Source organism: Triticum urartu, chromosome 6, assembly GCF_003073215.2.
Source record: "Triticum urartu cultivar G1812 chromosome 6, Tu2.1, whole genome shotgun sequence".
Taxonomy (NCBI): Eukaryota; Viridiplantae; Streptophyta; class Magnoliopsida; order Poales; family Poaceae; genus Triticum; species Triticum urartu.
The window spans coordinates 363,076,020-363,099,567 of NC_053027.1; positions in this window are offsets into that span (position 1 = coordinate 363,076,020).

Genomic DNA, 23,548 nt, shown 5'->3' on the forward strand with positions numbered 1-23,548 from the left:
CTCAAAGGAGCTAAACCTATGCTAAACCTAACTAGGTGGAGGTGGAGGAGTATATATAGTCTAGGCCACGAAGAGGTAAGTGGGAGAGGGATATAAGGCCAAAGGCCCGCAACTGCGCATAGGGAGGTACTGGACGTCCGGTGGCTCGGGACGGTCCGGACGTCCGGAAGGTTTCGGACTTCCACTAATATCGTTCTGTGAAGGTGGCACCGGTCGTCCAGTCGGTGTCGGTCGTCCGGGTGCTGATGGGTGTCGGACGTCCGGCGGTTAGCGGCCGTCCGGTCACTGTAGAGTTGGGGCTGGGCCTTCTAGCTTGTGCGGCTTCCAGGCATCGGACGTCCGATCCAGACCGGGCGTTCGGTGGCTGTAGATTTCTGGTAGCTTCTCCATTTGGTCCTTGTACTTGGTGTCCTCGCCGTCTTTCGGATGGTCTTCCTCTTTGTTCCTGGTCATGCATAGCACATATATTTGAGGTAGTAGCCATGTCTCACATGTGGAAAGTGATGGTTCGGAGAGGAGCGAGTTCACCTTGTGTCCAATGGTGTATGTTCGAGGTCTCGTCATATGTCCTCTTGGGTCTTGGGGAGTCATCACAGTGTACATGGGGATGACCATAGGATGCTCCACATCACAATGCCTATGATTTTCCTACATATTGATCTTGCTAAGTTACTACTGCTGCTGTTACTATCGTTACTGCTACAAAATCATTGTTACCATTGTTGTTGCTATTGCTACTACTATGAAAATTATCATATTACTGTGCTACTAATTACTTTGCTGTAAATAATTAATCTCCGGGTGTGGTTGAATTGACAACTCAACTGGTAATACTTGCAAATATTCTTTGGATCCCCTTGTGTCGAATCTCTAAATTTGGGTTGAATACTCTACCCTCGAAAACTGTTGCGATCCCCTATACTTGTGGGTTATCAAGACCTTTTTCTAGTGTCGTTGCCAGGGAGCATAGCTATATTTGTTGAGTCACTTGGGATTATTATGAATTTATCACTATGGAGAATCTTAAGGATACTAAGACTAAGATTTTTTTTCCTCTAAGATGAGGGGAGGTAAGGAACTGCCATCCAGCTCCGCTTTAGATTCACCTTCTGTTATAAGTAAGCTTGCAACACCACCACATGCTATTAATTCGGATATGTCACAAGTTATTGATGATTCTACTTCTCTTATGAATGCTACTCATGATGATGCTTGTACCTTGCTTGATGATAATGTGCCACTGATTGAATTTCTTGATGAACAAATTGCTGGAACTAAGGCTTTTGAGGATGCTGAAACTGATGAAATTGTTGAAACTGATGAAGAACTTGAAACTAAGAATCCTCAAACACCTATTAGAACTAGCCCTCCTAGATGTGAATTGCCTAAGGTACTGGAAGGTTATGTTATGAATGAGGAGACAACTAGAGATATTCTTGCTTGTAAGGATAGAGATGATCTATAAAAACTATTATGCAAGTATAAAGAAAGGACTCTGAATGCTAAAATGAAATGTGATCCTCAGTTTGCTACTTCACCTATATTTGTTGATGATAAGGATTTTGAATTCTCTATCAACCCAGAGTTGATTACTTTGGTTGAATTTGATCATTTCCATGGTTATGAAACTGAAACTGTTGTGGCACATCTTACTAAGTTGAATGATATAGCTACCCTTTTTGCTCATGATGAGAAAATTTGCTATTACTATATTCTCAAATTATTTCCGTTCTCATTAAAGGGTGATGCTAAAGCTTGCTACAATACTCTTGCTCCTGGTTGTGTGCGTAGTCCCCAAGATATGATTTATTACTTCTTTGGAAAAAAAATCTGCTCATAAGAAAGAAGTTGCCTTACAGGAAATATTGAACTTTGTGCAAATTGAAGAAGAGAGTCTCCCACAAGCTTGGGGGAGGCTTCTCCAATTGCTTAATGCTTTGCCTGATCATCCTCTTAAGAAAAATAAAATACTTGATATCTTCTATAATGGACTAACCGATGCTTCTAGGGATTTCCTAGATAGTTGTGGTGGTTGTGTTTTCAAGGAACGAACTATTGGGCAAGCTGAAGAATTATTGAATAACATATTGAGAAATTATGATGATTGGACTCTTCCTGAACCACCGCCTAAACCCACTCCAAAGAAGAGGGGTATCTTATATCTCAATCCTGAAGATATGCAAGAGGCAAAGTAATCTATGAAGGAAAAAGGTATTAAAGCTGAGGATGTCAAAATTTTACCTCCTATTGAACAAATATATGGGCTTGATACACGACCACCATCTAAGGTGGTAGAGGTAAATTCTCTGATGAAATTCAATGATAATGATAATCCTCACAATATGCACCCTAGCCAATGCCTTTATGAGTTTGAAAACAACATTAGAAAGCAAGATCACTTCAATGCAAAAGTTATGAAACAATTGAAATACAATTCTAATATGATTGTTCACTTGAGTGACTTGTTATTTATAATTTCAAATTATGTTAGAGGTGTGGGAAGCATGCTTCTATGGTTCAAACTCACTTAGAACAAGTTGCTAAATCTCAAAGAGAGTTGTTAGATGAAAGAACAACAATATAAATGACTTTGCTGTTAGAGTAGCCACTAGAGGAGCTAAGGTGACTCAGGAACTACTTTATCCTGAGGGACACCCAAAGAGAATTGAACAAGACTCTCAAAGAATTAAAACCGATGCATCTAGTCCTTCTAAAAAGAAAAAGAAGAAGAAAAATGATAGGACTTTGCATGCCTCTAGTGAACCTGAAGTAGAAAAACCTCATGTTAATGATAATGAAGTTTCTATCTCTGATGCTGAAACTCAATCTGGTAATGAACACTCACCTTATGATAATGCAAAAGATAATGATGAGGATCATGAAAATACTCAAACAAATGATAAAGAACCAGGCAATGATGTTGAGATAGAACCGGCAGTTGATCTTGATAACCCACAGCCCAAGAATAGAAGATATGATAAAAGAGACTTTGTGGCTAGAAAACACGGTAAGGAAAGAGAAACATGGGTTCAAAAACCTATGCCCTTTCCACCTAAGTTAACTAAAAAGAAAGATGATGAAGAATTTGAACGCTTTGCTGAAATGCTAAGGTCAGTCTTTTTGCATACTCACTTGAATGATATCTTGAAAATGCCTCCTTATGCAAAGTACATGAAAGACATCATCACCAATAATAGAAAAATACCGGAAGCTAGAATCTCCACCATGCTTGCTAATTATACTTCTAAAGATGCAGTACCTAAAAAACTTGGAGATTACATCATCTCTATCCACTGTGGAACGCAGAGCGGTTAGCTCCTCGGACGCAAGGGCCTTGGATAGTGCCCGAGGGCCAGGGATGCAGTTTTCTTTTCGGCGCGGAGTGCTATGTCCGGATCACTGGTAATAGTGATAACTCCATTGGGCCCGGGCATTTTGAGCTTCATGTACCCATAATGGGGTATGGCTTGAAAGCGTGTGAATGCGTCTCGCCCCAATAGGGCATGATATCCGCTGTTGAAAGGTGCCACATGGAAGATTAACTCTTCGAACCTGTAGTTCTCTGGCATGCCGAATACTACCTCAAGTTTAATTTTCCCCGAACATTGCGCTTCTCGACTGGGGATAATGCCTCGATAGGCTGTACTGCTCTGCTCGATGCGGCTCGTGTTTATTTGCATTTTATCGAGCATGTCCTTGTAGATGAGGTTCGGTCCGCTGCCGCTGTCCATGAGCACTTTAGCGAGCCAAAAGTTGTCGATGATTGGATTTAAGACCAAAGCGGCTGGTGCGCGGACTGATCGAGCCCTTGGTTCGTAGTTGGCGGTGAAAGTTATCACTGTATCGTTCCAAGGGTTTACTGCGGCTACTTGGTTGACTTCGGCGTGGTCGTGGAGTGCCCTTTTACACTGATTATTTGAAGAAAAGGTCTCGAAGATCATGAAGACGTTGAGACCGTCGTCCTCCAGAGGGTATTTCTCCGAGGTCGTATTGGTGAGGATAGCCTCACCGCTCTTGGCCACCTGCCGGAGTACCCAACATGCCCGAAGGCTGTGCGTTGGTTCAGAATTCAGCGTCGTGTGTATCCAACAGGGCTCGTCAAGCCATTCATCAAGGACAGTTCTGTGTCCCGTTAAGGGTTTAATTTTCTTGTCCATGGGGTGATGATCAGGTGCCCCATGAGGTTGCATCCTTTTTGCCCATCCAGTGGGTGGCTTAAAGGCTGGCGGTTCCCATCAAGCTGTTTGGGCTTTCCAGGCACTTTCCATGGTGTAATATTTCTGTACTATGTGTGCCAAATCTACAAAGTACAGAATGCAGCGCCGGTTGAGGGAATTGAGGATCCCCTCGTCCGTATAGTTGCGGTGAAATACTGAAACCACGTCGTCGTCGCAGCAATCTTTATCATGTTTTTAACAAGGAGGAATCTCGCCCTAAAGTGATGGATTGTTTCCTGAGGTTGCTGCCGTAAGTATATTAGGTCGCATATGTCCGGAGGACCGGAATTGCTTGGGGAATATTGCTTGTGGTGGGTGGGCGGGATTAAATCCGAACCCTGACCCACTGTGGGATCTGGAGTTTTTCGAATTTCTGAGGTCACTAGCCCAGGATCCGGAGTATCCTGGGAGTTTTCAAGCTCGACACCTGGTTCTATGTTCGAAGGATAGTAAGTCTCTTCCTGAAGATGGGTATCCGGCTCGCAGGGCTCGGAAATCCAAACATAGCTTGTTCTCAGCATAGGGGGGGAGTTATCCTGGGCTTGCTCCTCCACAACCGCAACCATATGGGTGATCGGCGGGGACCTGATTTCCCTCTGATCGGGTTTAAGACTAATCCGATCGTAGTCTATTGCGACCCCCAGGGTGGCCATGCAATCTAATAGTTCGTTCAAAGACAAAACATCTGCTGGATCCATCTTGTCGGAGTATTCGAGGCCAATGCGGAGATGATTTTTGGTCATTTGGGGGACCGGCTTTGGCTTAACGGCCGAGCGGGCGCCCATGGAAAAACTACCGACCTAGAGGATCCGCCCAGGAGCTAGGTCCCTTCCAGAGGTGATTTTGTCGTTGACGACAAGGCGAGCCATCGATCCTTCTATTGACGACACAGAGGAACTCTCAATGAAAGCACCAATGTCGGTGTCAAAACTGGATGATCTCGGGTAGGGGGTCCCGAACTATGCATTTGCGGATCGAAGGTACCAGGAGATGGGGGACACGATGTTTACCCAGGTTCGGCCCCTCATAATGGACGTAATACCCTACTTCCTGCTTTATTGATTTTTATGAGTATAGGGGTTACAAGAGTTGATCTACCTCGAGATCATAATGGCTAAACCCTAGATGCCTAGCCTATATGATTTGTGATTGCCTCTACGGAAACCTTCTGGTTTATATAGACACCAGAGGGGGCTAGGGTTGTACAGAGTCGGTTTACAGAGAAAGTAAACTACATGTCTGGCCGCCAAGCTTGCCGTCCACGCAACGGAGAATCTCATCCAAACACGGGGGAAAGTCTTCTATCTTGTATCTTCACGGCCCATCAGTCTGGCCCAAATCACATAGCCCGGATGCCCGAGGACCCCCTTATCCAGGACTCCCTCACTATCTATTTACTTATATATTGTGGCATCACCTTCTAAAATAAGCGCCATGACCTAAGAGCACTATTTTCATGCTTATGCATTGTGTGTAGCTAATGTTGGGTGCATCATGACTGGATCTTTTCTACCATGAATTATAATGTTTAGTATCTGCTTGAACTTTGGAGGTGCTCTACATTTATGTTTTGCTGTCTCAGAAACGGCTAGCGAGATACCACTATTGTCATATTATATCATGGTTGTCTTGACAACATGTTGTTGTTTGAAATATCTTATTATTGCTTGCCAGCTGATTATGTCATTGATATGAGTTAATATAATTCTAAGAGTCATTGTCGACATGGTTAGTTATAATCTTAGCTGAAAACCTGGGTGCTGTTTAAGCTTATTTATGCAAACAAGAGCAAAAGAATTCGTAAAAGTTTTTCTTTTTCACTTTCACTTTATCAATTGAATTGCTTGAGGACAAGCAAAGGTTTATGCTTGGGGGAGTTGATACATATCCGTCGTATCTACTTTTCCTAACACTTTTCCTCTTGTTTTGGACTCTAATTTGCATGATTTGAATGAAAACTAACCCGGACTGATGTTTTCAGCAGAACTATCATGGTGTTGTTTTTGTGTAGAAATAAAAGTTCTCAGATTCAAACGAAATTTTGCAAGGAATTTTTATACAATAAAAGAGAATTTCTGGAGCCAGGAACCACCGGAGGGGGGCACCTGGGTGGGCACAACCCACCAAGGAGTGCCTGCCCCCCAGGCGCACTCGGGTTGGTTGTCCCCACCTAGTGGCCCCGCAGACCCTGAAACCTATGCTATAAAATCCTATTTTTCCAGAAAAAAAATCAAGGAGGAAGAATTATCTCGTTTCGCAATACGAAGCTGCCGTCACCTCATGTTCTTCATCGGGAGGCCAGATCTGGAGTCCGTTTGGGGCTCTAGAGAGGGTCATCTTCCGTCTTCGTCATCACCAACCCTCCTCCATCGCCAATTCCATGATGCTCTCCACTAGGAATGAGTAATTCCTTCATAGGCTTGCTGGTCGGTGAGGACTTGGATGAGATTCATCATGTAATCGAGTTAGTTTTGTTAGGGCTTGATCCCTAGTATCCACTATGTTTTGAGATTAATGTTGCTATGACTTTTCTATGCTTAATGCTTGACACTTTGGGCCCGGGTGCCATGATTTTAGATCTAAACCATTTATGTTATCACCATTATATATGTTCTAGATCCGATCTTGCAAGTTATAGTCACCTACTACGTGTTATGATCCGGCAACCCCGGAGTGACAATGTCGGGACACTTCCCATTGCTGACCATAGTTTGAGGAGTTCATGTATTCACCGTGTGTTAATGTTTTGTTCCGGTTTTCTATTAAAAGGAGGCCTTAATATCCCTTAGTTTCCAATAGGGCCCCGCTGCCACGGGAGGGTAGGATAAAAGATGTCATGCAAGTTCTTTCTGTAAGCACATATGACTATTCACGAAATACATGCCTACATTATATTTATGAACTGGAGCTAGTGCCGTATCGCCCTAGGTTATGACTGTTATATGATGAATATCATCCAACAAATCGTCGATCCAATGCCTACGAGTTTCCTACATATTGATCTTGCTAAGTTACTACTACTGTTGTTACTATCGTTACTGCTACAAAATCGCTACTATATATCACTGTTACCATTGCTATTGCTATTGCTACCACTATCAAAACTATCATATTACTGTGCTATTGATTACTTTGTTGCAGATAATTAATCTTCAGGTGTGGTTGAATTGAAAACAACTACTAATACTTGCAAATATTCTTTGGCTCTCCTTGTGTCGAATCTATAATTTTGGGTTGAATACTCTACCCTCGAAAACTGTTGTGATCCCCTATACTTGTGGGTTATCAGTCTCACATTGACAAGGTTAATCAATGGGCTATTGAGATGCCCATCAACTGATATCAATGCAAGGAGTAGGGATTCCCATGCAACGGATGCACTAGAGCTATAAGTGTATGAAAGCTCAAAAGAAAACTAAGTGTGTGTACATCCAACTTGCTTGCTCATGAAGACCTCGGGCATTTGACGAAGCCCGTCATTGGAATATACAAGCCAAGTTCTATAATGAAAAATTCCCACTAGCAATATGAAAGTGACAAAATAGGAGACTCTCTATCATGAAGAACATGGTGCTACTTTGAAGACAAGTGTAGAGAAGGATAGTAACATTGTCCCTTCTCTCATTTTCTCTCTTTTTTCTTCTTTTTTTCTTTTTTCTTTTATTAGGCACTTTGACCTCTTTTTTCTCTTTTTTCCCTTTTTTCATTTTTGTCTGGAGTATCATCCCGACTTGTGGGGCGATCATAGTCTCGATCATCCTTTGCTCACATTGGACAATGCTCTAGTAATGATCAGTTTTATTTACTTACAACTCGATACTAGAACAAAAATATGACTCTATATGAATGCCTATGGTGGTATCCGGGATGTGCAATGATCTAGCGTGAGATGTATAAAAATATGACCGGTTGCCAAGCCACAAATACTATGTCAACTATATGATCATGCAAAGCAATATGACAATGATGACATGTGTCATAATTAAACGGAATGGTGGAAGTTGCATGGAAATATATCTTGGAATGGCTATGGAAGTGCCATAATAGGTAGGTATGGTGGCTGTTTTGAGGAAGATATAAGGAGGCTTATGTGTGAAAGAGCGTATCATATCACGGGGTTTGGATGCACCAGCGAAGTTTGCACCACAACTCAAGGTGAGAAAGGGCAATGCAGGGTACCGAAGAGGCTAGCAAAATGCGGAAAGGCGAGAGTGCGTATAATCCATGGACTCACAATAATCGTAAAGAACTCATGTACTTATTGCAAAAGTTTATTAGCCCTCTAAGAAAAGTACTACTATGCATGTCCTAGGGGGATAGATGTTGGGGAACGTAGTATTTCAAAAAAATCCTACAATCACGCAGGATCTATCTAGGAGAAGCATACCAATGAGTGGGGAGAGTGTGTCCACGTACCCTCGTAGACCGAAAGCGGAAGCATTTAGTAACGCGGTTGATGTAGTCGAACGTCTTCACGATCCAACTGATCCAAGTACCGAACGTACGGCACCTCGGTGTTCAGCACACGTTCAGCATGATGACGTCCCTCGAGCTCTCGATCCAGTTGAGGACGAGGGAGAGTTTCGTTAGCACAACGGCGTGGCGATGGTGATGATGAAGTTACCAGTGCAGGGCTTCGCCTAAGCACTACGACGATATGACCGAGGTGTTAACTGTGGAGGGGGGCGCCGCACACAGCTAGGAACAATTTATGTCTGTTCTAGGGGTGCCCTCCCCACGTATATAAAGGAGGGAGAGGGAGGGAGGCAGCCTAGGGCGCGCCCAAGTAGGAGGAATCCTACTTGGTCCCCTAGTCCAATTCGCCACCCCCTTGCCATATTTGGACAGGGGGAAAGGAAGGAGGGGGGAGGGGCAGGAAGTAGGAGTCCTACTTCATACTTTCCTTTTCCTCCTCTCCTTTCCCTTTCTCCCCACGTGGCTGGCCCTATAGGGGGTGCAGGAGCCCCTTGTGGGCAGGTGTGTTCCCTTACTTGGCCAATTAAGCCCATATCGTTGCCGGTGGTTGCCCGGAACCCCTTTCGGTGACCCGGTATCACCCGAAACACTTCCGGTGTCCAAATACCATCGTCCTATATATGAATCTTTACCTCTCGACCATTTTGAGACTCCTCGTCATGCCCGTGATCTCATCCGGGACTCCGAACAAACTTTGGTCATCAAATGACATAACTCATAATACAAATCGTCATCGAACGTTAAGCGTGCGGACCCTACGGGTTCGAGAACTATGTAGACATGACTGAGACACATCTCCGGTCAATAACCAATAGCGGAACCTAGATGATCATATTGGCTCCTACATATTCTACGAAGATCTTTATCGGTCAAACCGCATAACAACATACGTCATTCCCTTTGTCATCGGTATGTTACTTGCCCGAGATTCGATCGACGGTATCATCATACCTAGTTCAATATCGTTACCGGCAAGTCTCTTTACTCGTTCCGTAATGCATCATCCTGCAACTAACTCATTAGTCACATTGCTTGTAAGGCTTATAGTGATGAGCATTACCGAGAGGGCCCAAAGATACCTCTCTGATACACGGGGTGACAAATCCTAATATCGATCTATGCCAACTCAACAAACACCATCGGAGACACCTGTAGAGCATCTTCATAATCAGCCAGTTACGTTGTGACGTTTGATAGCACACAAGGTGTTCCTCCGGTATTCGGGAGTTCCATAATCTCGTAGATAGAGGATCATGTATAAGTCATGAAGAAAGCAATAGCAATAAAACTCAACTATCATAATGCTAAGCTAACGGATGGGTCTTGTGCATCACATCATTCTCCTAATGATGTGATCCCGTTCATCAAATGACAACACATGTCTATGGTCAGGAAACTTAACCATCTTTGATTAACGAGCTAGTTAAGTAGAGGCATACTAGCGACACTCTGTTTTGTCTATGTATTCACACATGTACTAAGTTTCCGGTTAATACAATTCTAGCATGAATAATAAACATTTATCATGATATAAGGAAATATAAATAACAACTTTATTATTGCCTCTAGGGCATATTTCCTTCAGTCTCCCACTTGCACTAGAGTCAATAATCTAGTTCACATCGTCATGTGATTTAACACCAATAGTTCACATCTTTATGTGATTAGTTCACATCGCCATGTGACTAACACCCAAAGGGTTTACTAGAGCCAATAATCTAGTTCACATCGCTATGTGATTAACACCTAGAGAGTACTAAGGTGTGATTGTGTTTTTCTTGTGAGAGAATTTTTAGTCAACGGGTCTGTAACATTCAGAGCCGTATGTATTTTGCAAACATTCTATGTCTACAATGCTCTGCATGGAGATACTCTAGCTAATTGCTCCCACTTTCAATATGTATCCAGATTGAGACTAAGAGTCATCTGGATCGGTGTAAAAGCTTGCATCAACGTACCTCTTTACGATGAACTCTTTATTACCTCCATAACTGAGAAATATTTCCTTAATCCTCTTAGGTAACTAAGGATAACTTTGACCGCTATCCAGTGATCCACTCCTGGATCACTATCGTACCCCCTTGCCAAACTCATGGCAAGGTACACAATAGGTCTAGTACACAACATAGCATACTTGAACCTATGGCCGAGGCATAGGGAAGGACTTTCATTCTCTTTCTATTTTTTGCCGTGGTCGGGTTTTAAGTCTTACTCAACTTTACACCTTGCAATACAAGCAAGAACTCCTTCTTTGACTGTTCCATTTTGAACTACTTCAAAATCTTGTCAAGGTATGTACTCATTAAAAACAATTTATCAAGCGTTTTGTTCTATCTCTATAGATCTTGATGGCCAACATGTAAGCAGCTTCACCGAGGTCTTTCTTTGAAAAACTCCTTTCAAACACTCCTTTATGCTTTCTAGAAAATTCTACATCATTTCCGATCAACAATATGTCATTCACATATACTTATCTGAAAGGCTGTAGTGCTCCCACTCACTTTCTTGTAAATGCAGGCTTCACCGCAAGTCTGTATAAAACTATATGCTTTGATCAACTCATCAAAGCGTATATTCCAACTCCCTGATGCTTGCACCAGTCCATAGATGGATCACTGGAGCTTGCACACTTTGTTGACACCTTTAGGATTGACAAAACCTTCTCGTTGCATCATATACAACTCTTCTTTAAGAAATCCATTAAGGAATGTAGTTTTGGTATCCACTTGCCAGATTTCATAAAATGTGGCAATTGCTAACATGATTCGGACAGACTTAAGCATCGCTATGAGTGAGAAAATCTCATCGTAGTCAACACCTTGAACTTGTCGAAAACCTTTTGTGATAATTCGAGCTTTGTAGATAGTAACACTACTATCAGCGTCTGTCTTCCTCTTGAAGATCCATTTAATCTCAATGGCTCGCCGATCATCGGGCAAGTCAATCAAAGTCCATACATGGATCCCATCTCAGATTTCATGGCCTCAATCCATTTCGTGGAATCTGGGCTCATCATCGCTTCCTCGTAGTTCGTAGGTTCGTCATGGTCTAGTAACATGACTTCCAGAAAGGATTACCGTACCACTCTAGTGCGGACCATACTCTGGTTGACCTACGAGGTTCGGTAGTAACTTGATCTGAAGTTTCATGATCATCATCGTTAGCTTCCTCACTAATTGGTGTAGGAATCACTGGAACTGATTTCTGTGATGAACTACCTTCCAATTCGGAAGAAGGTACAACTACCTCATCAAGTTCTACTTTCCTCCCACTCACTTCTTTTGAGAGAAACTCCTCTAGAAAGGATCCATTCTTAGCAACAAAGATTCTTGCCTTCGGATCTGTGATAAAAGGTTACCCAACAGTTTCTTTTGGGTATCCTGTGAAGACGCATTTCTCCGATTTGGGTTTGAGCTTATCAGGCTGAAGCTTTTTCACATAAGCATCACAACCCCAAACTTTAAGAAACAACAGCTTAGGTTTCTTGCCAAACCACAGTTCATACTGTGTCATCTCAACGGATTTAGAAGGTGCCCTATTTAACATGAATGCAGTTGTCTCTAATGCATAACCCCAAAATGATAGTGGTAAATTGGTAAGAGACATCATAGATCGCACCATATCTAATAAAGTGCGGTTACAATGTTCGGACGCACCATTACGATGTGGTGTTCCAGGTGGCGTGAGTTGCGAAACTATTTCACATTGTTTCAAATAAAGACCAAACTCTTAACTCAAATATTAGCCTCTGTGATTAGATCGTAGAAACATTATTTTCTTGTTACGATGATTTTCTACTTCACTCTGAAATTCTTTGAAGTTTTCAAATGTTTCAGACTTATGTTTCATTAAGTAGATATACCCATATCTGCTCAAATCATGTGTGAATGTCAGAAAATAATGATACCCGCTGCGAGCCTCAACATTCATCGGACCGCATACATCGGTATGTATTATTTCCAATAATTTAGTGGCTTGCTCCATTGTTCCAGAGAACGGAGTCTTAGTCATCTTGCCCATGAGGAATGGTTCGCAAGCATCAAGTGATTCCAAAAGTCTATCAGCATGGAGTTTCTTCATGCGCTGTACACCAATATGACCTAAACGGCAGTGCCACAAATATGTTGCACTATCATTATCAACTTTGCATCTTTTGGCATCAATATTATGAATATGTGTATCACTACGATCGAGATTCAATAAACCATTCACCTTGGGTGTATGACCATAGAAGGTTTTATTCATGTAAACAAAATAACAATTATTCTTTGACTTAAATGAATAACCGTATTGCAATAAACATGATCCAATCATATTATGCTCAACGCAAACACCAAATAACATCTATTTTAGGTTCAACACTAATCCCGAAGGTAAAGGGAGTGTGCGATGGTGATCTTATCAACCTTGGAATCACTTCCAACACACATCGTCACCTTGCATGCCCTCAACTAGTCTCTGTTCATTTTGTAACTCCTATTTCAAGTTACTAATCATAGCAACTGTACCAGTATCAAATACAGAGGGGCTACTATGAATACTAGTAAAGTACACATCAATAACATGTATATCATATATACTTTTGTTCACTTTGCCATCCTTCTTATCCGCCAAGTTTTGGGGCAGTTCTGCTTCCAATGACCATTTCCTTTGCAGTAGAAGCACTCAGTTTTAGGCTTGGGTCTAGCTTTGGGCTTCTTCATGGGAGTGGCAACTTGCTTGTCATTCTTCTTGAAGTTCCCTTTCTTTCCCTTGCCCTTTTACTTCAAACTAGTGGTCTTGTCAACCATCAACACTTGATGCTTTTCTTGATTTCTACCTTCGCCAATTTCAGCATCGCGAAGAGCTCGGGGAATCGTTTTCGTCATCCCTTGCATATTATAGTTCATCACGAAGTTCCAGTAACTTGGTGATACTGACTAGAGAACTCTGTCAATCACTATCTTATCTGGATGATTAACTCCCACTTGATTAAAGCGATTGTACTACCTAGACATTCTGAGTACGTTCTCACTGGTTGAGCCATTCTCCTCCATCTTGTAGGCAAAGTACTTGTCAGAGGTCTCATACCTCTCGACACGGGCATGAGACTGAAATACGAATTTCAACTCTTGGAACATCTCATATGCTCCATTTGATTCAAAACATTTTTGAAGTCTCGATTCTAAGACGTAAAGCATGGTGCACTAAACTATCAAGTAGTCATCATACCGAGCTTGCCAAACGTTCATAACGTGTGCATCTGCTCCTGCAAAAGGTCCGTCACCTAGCGGTGCATCAAGGACATAATTATTCTGTGTAGCAATGAGGATAATCCCCAGATCACGGATCCAGTCCGCATCATTGCTACTATCATCTTTCAACTTATTTTTCTCTAGGAACATATCAAAAATAAACGGGGAGTTATAACGCGAGCTATTGATCTACAACATAATTTGCAAATAGTATCAGGACTAAGTTAATGATAAATTAAAGTACAATTAATCATATTACTTAAGAACTCCCACTTAGATAGACATCCCTTTGGTCATCTAAATGATCATGTAATCCATATCAACTAAACCATGACCGATCATCCTGTGAGATGGAGTAGTTTTCAATGGTGAACATCACTATGTTGATCATATCTACTATATGATTCACGTTCGACCTTTCGGTCTCAGTGTTCCGAGGCCATATCTGCATATGCTAGGCTCATCAATTTTAACATGAGTATTCTGCGTGTGCAAAACTGGCTTGCACCCATATCTTGCATACTCAGGGAGAACACTTATACCTTGAAATTTTAGTAAGGGGTCATCTCATAATGCTACCGTCGTACTAAGAAAAATAAGATGCATAAAAGATAAACATAACATGCAATCAAAATATGTGATATGATATGGCCATCATCATCTTGTGTCTTTGATCTCCATCTCCTAAGTACTGTCATGATCTCCATCGTCACCGGCATGACACCATGATATCCATCATCTTGATCTCTATCAACGTGTCGTCACATGGTCGTCTCGCCAACTATTGCTTTTGCAACTATTGCTATCGCATAGCGATAAATTAAAGCAATTATATGGCGCTTGCATCTCATGCAATAAAGAGACAACAATAAGGCTCCTGCCAGTTGCCGATAACTTTAACAAAACATGATCATCTCATACAACAATTTATATCTCATAACGTCTTGACCATGTCACATCACAACATGCCCTGCAAAAATAAGTTAGACGTCCTCTACTTTGTTGTTGCAAGTTTTACCACCGAATCAAAGTAAGACGTTGCTGGTAAGCAGTATGACTATTATCGCCCACAAATCTTTGTGTTCTACTCGTGAATATAACATCTACGCATAGACCTGGCTCGGATGCCACTGTTGGGGAACGTAGTATTTCAAAAAAATCCTACGATCACGCAAGATCTATCTAGGAGAAGCATACCAACGAGCGGGGGGAGTGTGTCCACGTACCCTCGTAGATCAAAAGCAGATGCGTTTAGTAACACGGTTGATGTAGTCGAACGTCCTCACGATCCAACCGATCCAAGTATCGAACGTACGGCACCTCCGTGTTCAGCACACGTTCAGCACGATGACGTCCCTCGAGCTCTTGATCCAGTTGAGGACGAGGGAAAGTTCCATCAGCACGACGGCGTGCCGACAATGATGATGAAGTTACCGGTGCAGGGCTTTGCCTAAGCACTACGACGATATGACCGAGGTGTTAACTTTGGAGGGGGGCACCGCACACGGCTAGGAACAATTGATGTGTGTTCTAGGGGTGCCCTCCCCACGTATGTAAAGGAGGGATAGGGAGGGAGGCAGCCTAGGGCGCTCCCAAGTAGGAGGAATCCTACTTGGGCCCCTAGTCCAATTCGGCACCCCCTTACCATATTTGGATAGGGGGAAAGGAAGGAGGGGGGGAAGGAAGTAGGAGTCCTACTTCATACTTTCCTTTTCCTCCTCTCCTTTCCCTTTATCCCCACGTGGATGGCCCTATAGGGAGCGCAGCAGCCCCTTGTGGGCTCGTGTGTTCCCTTACTTTGCCCATTAAGCCCATATCTTTGCCGGTGGTTGCCCGGAACCCCTTCCGGTGACCCGGTATCACCTGAAACACTTCCGATGTCCAAATACCATCGTCCTATATATGAATCTTTACCTATCAACCATTTCGAGACTCCTCGTCATGTCCGTGATCTCATTTGGGAATCCTAACAAACTTCAATCATCAAATCACATAACTCATAATACAAATCGTCATCGAACGTTAAGCGTGCGGACCCTACGGATTCAAGAACTATGTAGACATGACCGAGACACATCTCCGGTCAATAACCAATATCGGAACCTGGATGCTCATATTGGCTCCTACATATTCTACGAAGATCTTTATCGGTCAAACCGCATAGCAACATACGTCATTCCCTTTGTCATTGGTATGTTACTTTCCCGAGATTCGATTGTCGGTATCATCATACCTAGTTCAATCTCATTACCGGCAAGTCTCTTTACTCATTCTGTAATGCATCATCCCGCAACTAACTCATTAGTCACATTGCTTGCAAGGCTTATAGTGATGAGCATTACTGAGAGGGCCCAAAGATACCTCTCTGATACACGGGGTGACAAATCCTAATATCGATCTATGCCAACTCAACAAACACCATCGGAGACACCTGTAGAGCATCTTCATAATCAGCCAGTTACGTTGTGACGTTTGATAGCACACAAGGTGTTCCTCCGGTATTCGGGAGTTCCATAATCTCGTAGATAGAGGATCATGTATAAGTCATGAAGAAAGCAATAGCAATAAAACTCAACTATCATAATGCTAAGCTAACGGATGGGTCTTGTCCATCACATCATTCTCCTAATGATGTGATCTCGTTCATCAAATGACAACACATGTCTATGGTCAGGAAACTTAACCATCTTTGATTAACGAGCTAGTCAAGTAGAGGCATACTAGGGACACTCTGTTTTGTCTATGTATTCACACATGTACTAAGTTTCCGGTTAATACAATTCTAGCATGAATAATAAACATTTATCATGATATAAGGAAATATAAATAACAACTTTATTGTTGCCTCTAGGGCATATTTCCTTCAATAGATTGGTAGGAAAAGACCATTGCTCGTCCCCGACCGCCACTCATAAGGAAGACAATTAATAATAAATCATGTTACAATTTCATAGCATAACGAGAGACCATACATGCATGCTTCGGGAATCACAAATCTTAACACAAATATTCTTACTAAACCACAATTACTCACTATCATGACTCTAATATCACCATCTTTATATCGAGGAATCAAACTTCTCATGCAATGATCTTAATGAAAGTTTTTATTATATCTCTCTTGAATACCCATCATATTAGGACTAAATTCATAACCTAAGAAAATTCCATACAATTTATAAGAATCTCAAAATAATATAAGTGAAGCATGAGACTTCATCAATTTCTTTAAAATATAACCACCATCGTGCTCTAAAACATATAAGTGAAGCACTGGAGCAACTACCTAGCTCAAAAAATATAAGTGAAGAACATAGAGTATTCTAAAAAAATCACAATTAATCTGTGTCCCTCTCAAAAGGTGTGTCCAACAAGGATGATTGTGGCAAACTAAAAATCAAAAAAAGACTCATATAATGCAAGACGCTCCAAGCAAAACACATATCATGTGGTGAATAAAAATATAGCCTCAAGTAATTTACCGATGGATTGTAGACAAAAGTGGGGATGCCATCCGGGGCATCCCCAAGCTTAGACGCTTGTTTGTCCTTGAATATTACCTTGGGGTCCCTTGGGCATCCCCAAGCGTAGGCTCTTTCCACTCCTTATTCCTTAGCCCATCGAAACTTCACACAAAACTTGAAAACTTCACAACACAAAACTCAACAGAAAACTCGTGAGATACGTTAGTGAAATAAAGCAAATCACCACTTTTAGGTATTGTTGTAAACTCATTACAATTTCATATTTGCAATATATCTAATGTACTCTAACTTCACCATGGTTCATACTCCCCGATACAACCCATAGATTCATCAAAACAGGTGAACAACACAATGAAAACAGAATCTGTCAAAAACAGAACATTCTGTAGTAATCTGGACTTTAGCCAAACTTCTGTAACTCCAAAAATTCTAAAAAATTATGGAAACATGGGAAAATTGTATGTTAATAAAGTGTAAAAATTCATAAGTTTTCATCGCTCTAGTGATTTTTAACAAATCTTCTACTGGACGTAAAAGTTTATGTTTTTTCACAGAATCAAATCAACAATATTCCAAACCATCCCAAAGGTCTTGGCACAAACACTAATTTAAACAGAAGAACACCATCATAACATAAGTATAATGGTATATACACATAAAAATAGAAAGAAAAAATATTGGGTTGTCTCCCAACAAGTGCTTTTCTTTAAAGCCTTTTAGCTATGCATTGATAATTTTAAAGATGCTCACATGGAAGACAAGAGTTGAAGCACAAAGAGAGCATCATATAGCATGTGAAAATCACATTTAAGTCTAACATACTTCCTATTCATACACATTTTATAACCAAACAAATTATCAAGATAAGCAATATCTAGTATGTGCAAGGAAGAAAAAGGAAACGATAGCAATCTCAACATGAAGAGAGGTAATTTAGTAACATGAGGATTTCTACAACCATATTTTCCTCTCTCATAATAATTGCATGTGGGATCATATTCAAACTCAACAATATAGCTATCACATAACATATTCTCTAATTGTTCCACCTACATATAAAGTTGACACTCTTCCAAAATAGTGGGATTGTCATCAAATAAAGTCATGACCTCTTCAAGCCCACTTTTATCAAAAAAATCATAAGATTGATCATTCTCCAAAGTAGTGGGATCATTATTACCTAAAGTTGGAACTCCTATAAACCCACTTTCAATATTATCGCAGACAAATTCATCATGAGGCTTCATTAAATTTTCATTAAATCATAGGAAGAATCACCCCAATCATGATCATTGCAATAAGTAGTGGGTATATCAAAATTAGCATCCCCAAGGTTGGGGTTTTGCATATTATTATCACAATTGAAATTAACAGAATTTATAATAACACGATTGCAATCATGATTTTCACTCAAGGAGCTATTGTGAATCACTTCATAAATTTCTTCTTTTAACACTTCATAATTTTTAGATTCATGAATTTCAAGCAAAACTTCATAAAGATAATCTAGTGCACTCAACTCACTAGCAATTGGTTCATCATAATTGGATCTTTTAAAAAGATTTGCAAGTGGATGGGGATCCATAAACTTTTTTCTTTCTGATTTGGAATAAACATACAATTATGCCAAGCAAACGAGCAAACAAACCAAGTAAGACATAAAGGCAAACAAAAAGGGCAAATAAAAAGGAAAATATTTTTGTGTTTTTCTGAAAATGTTTTAGAAGTAGGGGAGAGGAAAAAGAGAGGCAAATGGTGAATAATGTAAATTCAAGAGATGAAAGTTTATGATGGGTACTTGGTAGGATTGATGTAGACCTCCCCCCCCCCTCGGCAACGGTGCTAGAAATTCTCCCTGCTACTTCTTGAGCTTGCGTTGATTTTTCCCTTGAAGAGGAAAGGGTGATGCAACAAAGTAGAGATAAGTATTTCCCTTAGTTGAGAACCAAGGTATCAATCCAGTAGGAGGAACACACAAGTCTCCAACAATTGCACCTACACAAACAAACAAATACTTGCACCCAACGCGATGAAGGGGTTGTTAATCACTTCATGGTTACTTGCAAGGATGAGATCTGATAGTGATATATATAGAAGATAAGTAAAGTGTGAAATAAAATAAAAGTAAATAAATTGCAGCAAGGTATTTTTTATCTTTGATTTTATAGATCTAAAAATAATATGATAAAAGATAGACCCGGGGGCCATAGTTTTCACTAGAGGCTTCTCTCTTGAAAAAACACATGCGGTGGGTAAACAAATTACTGTTGAGCAATTGATAGAAAAGCGCATAGTTATGACGATATCTAAGGCAATGATCATGTATATAGGCATCACGTCCTTGAAAAGTAGACCGGCTCCTGCCTGCATCTACTACTATTACTCCACACATCGACCGCTATCCAGCGTGCATCTAGTGTATTAAGTTAACAAGAACGGAGTAACGCCTTAAGCAAGATGACATGATGTAAAGGGATAGATCCAATCAATATGAACAAACCCCATCTTTTCATCCTTAATGGTAACAGTACAAATATGTGTCATGTCCCTTTCTGTCATTGGGAATAGACACCGCAAGATTGAACCCATTACAAAGCACCTCTCCCGTTGCAAGAAAAATCAATCTAGTTGACCAAACCAAATCAATAGATCGGAGAGAAATAATAAGCTATATAATTCATGGATAAGAGAGTTCAGAGAAGACTCAAATAATATTCATAGAGAATCTGATCATAAACCCACAATTCACCGGATCTCGACAAACGCACCGCAAAAGAAGATTACATCAAATAGATCTCCAAGATCATCGAGGAGAATATTGTATTGAAGACCAAAGAGAGAGAAGAATACATCTAGCTACTAGCTATGGACCCGGAGGTCTGTGGTAAACTACTCACACATCATCGGAAGGGCAGCAAGGTTGATGTAGAAGTCTCCGCGGTCGAATCCCCCTCCGGTATAGTAGCAAGAAGGTCTCCAGATGGGATCTCACGAAGACAAAAACTTGCGGTGGCGGAAACGTCTTTTTTGTGTGCCATCTGGTCTACGGAGAATATTTGGGTGTTTATAGAAGAAAAAATAGGGCTGGAAGTGCCACGTGGGGCCCACAAGCTTGGGGGCGCCCCCTAGCGCGCCCTCCGAGCTTGTGGCCATCATGTGGCTCTCCTGGCCTCCTCCCGAAGCTTCTAGGGTATCTTGTGGTCCAAGAAAAGTCATCAAAAAGTTTCGTTCCGTTTGGTATTGATTTTCTGTAAAGACAAAAACAAGGGAAAAAATAGCAACTGGCACTAGGCACTAGGTTAATAGGTTAGTCCCAAAAATGATATAAAATAGCATAATAATACATATAATACATCCAAGATTGATAATATAATAGCATGCAACAATCAAAAATTATAGATACGTTGGCGACATATGACACATTCACCGCAAACATACAATTTCTTATCACATGACAAAAAATCCACATTAGAATGGTTTCCCACATGATTATCTTTCAGCTTTCGAAGTCCATTGCAAGAAATGCATATTTGTTCATAACAAACTTCCCACCAATACCATAATCTCCAACCAAATTAAACTTAAAGTTGTAGGTGTAGGTTTTATAATGAGTTTGAATGTGTGATTTCAAAAATGTTTGTGATATGACAACTCATTTGAATAGGTTTAGCAAGCATGACACAATATAAATCATGAACATGAGATATTCCATCATCCATTTCTACATGTCTTGCTAATTTCAGATAATCCAAATTATAGGTATTCATGTTATCCAATGGTTCAGGCATAGTAGACCTAGCAATCATAGAATGCATTGTTGCAGATGGGTTATACTTACAATCATCCCCTTGCTCTTGTTGTAATCTTACTTCAATACCATCTTCCTTTTCTTGATCAAGCCATTGCTCCTCCCGAGCACATGGTGAATCATCAACTCTGGTTTGCTTCTCTTCTTGGTCCTCCATATACTGGGAAAGTGAATTAGCACCAGATTGCCCTTCGTCAACGCAAGCCTGTACATTGCATGGAATAATGCAAGGAATAGAAAGGGTTATGTTAGTTTCAAAATCCTCACATTTTATATCAGAAAATAGCCTGATATCCTTTGATGTATCTTTCAAACTCCTTATTGTGGGGATCTCATTCTCACTTTTAGTGGAATCAGACAACTCACTTTTTATAATATCACTCTCACACATTTTGGCTATGTGGCTCTCATGCTTGCTTGGGATTTGGTGTGCATTGGTCACTATAGAATTTTGACAAATAGTGATGCTCTTTTCTTGTGATGCAAGCACCTTTTTCTCATCACAAATCTGCTTACTTGCAGTGAATGACCCATACTCCATCTTGTTCTCTTCACAGCTTAGCTTCTTCACACGACTGATTCATGAAGGGGACTGGATACTCATGTTGAATGGACATGCACGTTCTTCCCGAATTCTCCGTTCTTCAACTATGGCATAAGTCACAAGGTCTTGCATGCGTCCAACATATTTCAATCTATAGCAGCCACATCACGGTTCACACCATTTTTTAAAAATATGCGTGTGTTGCAGATGTATCCAAAACATTTGCAACATACATTGCAACTTTCAACTCATCATAGTAGGCTTGGACATATCAGAAACCTTGCTTAATGTTTTTCTTGTGACGAAATAAATATTCTTCATATCGTGTTGGTACAAACTCCTTTCCTCATGATCTCCTTCAACTCCACCCATGTTCTTACAAATCTGCTTTTGCGGTGGTACTTCCACCACTTGCAAGCATAATCTTCAAATTCCATTATTACTCGAAGCATTCGTTTTGATTCTGGAAATTTCCTCAACTCCAAATCCATGAATTGTACCCATTCAAGGAACTCCTCTGGGTCAGCACTTCCATAGAAAGGAAGTTCCACATACTCACGACCTGCCATGGTTAGTTGTGCAAAGCCCTTTCTACAAGAATATATGTGTGTAACAACTCGAACTCACTATCACTTACCAACCAAAGCTCTTGTACCTTCCAAGTGAGAGCAAAATCATGCTCAACCGTGGTGCCAGTGGTTGGTAGACAAAGAGTGGTAATCAAGCGAATACAAGTCAAGGGTTGCACATGCGGGATGGTTTTGTGGATCTTAGGTGGGTTATATATGTAGCAAATATACACTAATATGCCATCTAGGTCTTGTTGAACCAATTAAACATACACAAAAGAATCTAATGCCTTAGTTGCTCAATGTGATACAAGTGTAGAACATGCAACTCACACCAAGGAATCGGATTTGCTAGAAAACACAGATTAAAGAATTTGCACACTTGGCACATTTCAGCTCACAACACAACCAGGGATTTCTCAAGATATTAGTGAAGAACAGTGCCAAATCTGTATCTTCTTTTGATTCTAGCGCACACTTTCTTTCCTTTGGACAAATCGTTCTTTCCTTTTTTGTCTTTTTTTTGCTTTTTCTGAAAAACTTTCAACAAGTGACTTGGATCTAGACACACACTTTGTGGGTCTCACGAGAATTATAAAGGGTGAGCTTAAACAACAAGAACATGCAGTTAAAACTTTCCAGCAAAGACACGTGAATAGATCTGACTTTTGTGGCCGGAACACACAGTGGGAATGAAATATAACAATAATGGATGGAAAGGACACGGTGTGGGCTCTCCAAAATGCACAACAATATCCAAAATGAACTCCATACAAAGATACGCAAGAATTGGTGGAGGATGAGATATGAAATTTGAGCACAAAAATGGAGGCAAATGAAGAATTATAGATCGGGGAACTCTCAACAACTAAAAACAAAGATCTAATGGATAAGAACTTGATAAAACTCACTAAATAACGGATTAAAGACGACAAAGGGCTAAGTAAAGGAACTTTTTGTGGGGCTATTTTTGGACTTTAGGATGAACAAGAACATGAATTGAACTAGGGGTACAAGATCCTACCATGTCAAACGAAACTATGATGCCAAGATGATCAGGGGTTGCCCAATCTTAACGGAGCATTTGCTTGATCGAACGAATCAACACCACCTGAAGGGGAGGAAGGAAGCCCTCGATCCCGGCCAACAACATTGTCAGGTAATGAATAACTAGTGCAACCTGACGAGACAGGAGCAAGCTATCACATATGCAAT